This window comes from Mirounga leonina, unplaced genomic scaffold (genome assembly GCF_011800145.1).
Source record: "Mirounga leonina isolate KUSES-001 unplaced genomic scaffold, KU_Mleo_1.0 Mir_154, whole genome shotgun sequence".
Taxonomy (NCBI): domain Eukaryota; kingdom Metazoa; phylum Chordata; class Mammalia; order Carnivora; family Phocidae; genus Mirounga; species Mirounga leonina.
The window spans coordinates 65,551,290-65,554,329 of NW_023270389.1; positions in this window are offsets into that span (position 1 = coordinate 65,551,290).

Genomic DNA, 3,040 nt, shown 5'->3' on the forward strand with positions numbered 1-3,040 from the left:
TTACTTGGGAGCGCACAGGACACCCAGGGCAGTGGGCTTTGCGCATCTCAAGGTCCTCACAGAGGGGACGCAGTACAGGGACCACAGTCTTGAGCTCCAGGCGGCAACAAGGAGCAGAGGAGCAGGTGAGGAGAAAGGAAGTGAAGGGAGCCGGAGGAATGCACACAGGAGGGACACGGAGGAGGAGGGGAAGCCGGCTCCCAGGTCAATCCCCAGGGCTAGTCTTGCATCCAGTGGACAACATGTTCATTCCTACAGCAATTCCACACCGGTGCAGTTTTCCAGCTGTAAACTATGTTGGGAGAGCCGGTGTAAGCCAACTGACGCACCCTCTGCCTCCAGGATCCCAGGAATCGACATGCTTAGGAGGAGCTCCATCTTCTCTTTTCCCCAGTGAATTTCTCTGCTTCACCCACTTGGTTAGGTGTTGACTTGGGAGAGTGCACATACTCGTGGGACAGAACGTACGTACCTGGGGGACAGAACGTGAGCCCACAAGCCGCTCTGCCTGCCCAGGGAGACCTAGCGGATGTCTGGATGGCTCTACAAGACAGCACAGAAAGGAGAGACCATTCAATAAAGAGGGCTACAGATATAGACAAACGAAATTGGGTCCCCCACCAAATACAATACATACAAATAAGTTTCAGATATATAAAAAATCCTTATAGGAAAATTAAAAATTTTTGAAGATTTATTCATTTTAGAGAGGGGGAGGGGCAGAGAGAAAGAATCTCAAGCAGACTCCCCACTGAGCACAGAGCCCATCGCGGGGGGGCTCAATCTCACGACCCTGAGATCATGACCTGAGTTGAAAACAAGAGTCAGATGCTTAATCAACTGAGCCACCCAGGAGCCCTGAAAATTAAAATTTAGGTTTTTAGAAAGCCTCAATGGTAGAGAAGGATCTCTTAAAGAAGCCTCAAAGGCCACCAAAGGTAAAAGACGGACACGCATAACATTTAACATAGTAACATTTAAACACGACTTTGGCACAGAGAAAGACTGCTAGGGAGACAAGCCACCACCTGGGGATCATGTGTGAAATGCATGTCACTGACCAAACATTAGCGTTTCTCCAGAACATGTATGTTAACAGATGTAAATACCCATAAGTAAAAGGCAAGTCGCCCAAATGGAAAGTGGGTGAAGGATATGAACAGAGAAGGAAATCCGCACAGCCAGAACATACGAGACAAGATGCTCAAGCTCAGTGTAGACTCAAACTTCAGGGACAGAACACCCACCGAAACAGCAAAAATGAAAAGTCCGAAGATGCCAAGTGCAGGTCAAGTGGGGGAGCAGGGGGCGCTGTCAGAGGACAAAAGGCCCCATGAGCTTGGGGAGCAAGCAGGAACATGCCCTCAGCGAGGGGACTGCACACACTCACCCAGATGCCTGAAACAGCTCTCCCTGTGGTCTGGTTCTAACACAGAAACCCTGCAAACCCACGACGTCCATCAACAGCATAACAGGTACACAGTGGATGTCACATAATGGAATATTAAACAGTTCAGATAACTGAACCAGAGCTTCATTTACATCCATGAACGTCTCAAGAACCAATATGAAAATTTCAGAAGTCATCACGTGGATACAGTGTGGTATCATTTCTATAAAGTGTAAAGAACGTACTGGCACATAGAGCTAACCTGAACGTGGAGGGACAGGTACGAGTTGCTTTCAGGACAGCGGAAGTGGGGGGTAGATGGCCCTGGAGCTGCAAATGGGACTTCAGGATTATTAGGTTTTATTTCTAAAAACAAATCCAGAGCAAATATGGAAAAAACACTAGGACTAGTTGGTTGGCGGGGGGGGGGGTTGGCATGTGTAGCCCGTTCTCTGATCCTTCCAGCATATCTGATCACCTTTCTGTCCTCCTACCCCTGCCCCACACTCTGTGTTGGGGTCCCAGGCTCCCAGCTCCTGGGTCGGCTTCCCCAGGCTGGGTTTCCTCAAGTAGCTGTTTCCCCTGCAAGGGCTCACACCCTGGGGCCTGCTCACATTCATCTGTTTTCTTGTCTTTGGCCTTCTTTGTGGGCACTGTTCCTCTCTCCTTCCCTGTCGGTCACTTGGACGCGAGGCCCTCCACCCTCTGCTTGTACCCCTAAATGTGGTTTGCACCCCCAGCATCCTGGCCAGCCCTTTGACAAAGACCTCTCCACACCTAACAAATGAGAACTTATTAAAGCTCATCTTTGGGACCCCCCCAACCCCCCAACTACTGTTTGGATTGCCAAATTGAACAAGCTAATCCCCGATCTTCCTCCCCTTTACCACCAGGGACCAGCCCTCGTCTTCTGAGACTCCAACTTGCTGTCGGCTTTCTGGGCTGTGATGCCTGCCACCACCCTGGGCTCTGACCATGAGTCAGTCAGCAGCGGATGGTGTCCGGATTCCACCCCCACCAGTCTGCATCTGGCCTCCGGGTTCCTGCATCCCCTCTGCACTTCTACAAACAGTCCAGGGAACGGCAAGCTACATCAAACATCAAAACACTTTTATTTCTCTCATGATAAATCACCAACTGCTCAGTACTCACGTTATTTCGGGAACAAGGATGTGGGTCTACCAGTCAGAACTGCAAGGCCCTGTGTTGGCTCAGCAGCCGGCCAGCCACACTGCACTGCACCACCAGCGGCCACCAGCACTGCCTCGAGCACCCGAGCCCTGGCCAGAAGCATCGCTGAGATTCTCTCCATGGCCTGGGCCGATGTGGACAGGAAAGGGAGAAGCCGACGGGTCGACGCCCCAATCACAGTGCCCAGAGATGGACACAGGAGGGACAACAGTGGGTTCCAGACGTGGCCCCCATCCAGCCTCCCACGTGCTGGTTTGTCAAGGAGCAACACTGCTTGTCTTGGCTCCACACAGCCCGGCTTAGGAAGCCTTCTACTTAGAGAAATGACTGCAGACAGACATGAGCAGTGAGGCGACGGAGCAAATCTCCCCCTCTGTCCTCAGAGCACACGTCCTCCCAGGAGAGGCCACGAGACGCAGGAAGCAAGGTCCACACTTACAAACACGCCAAACTCCAGCA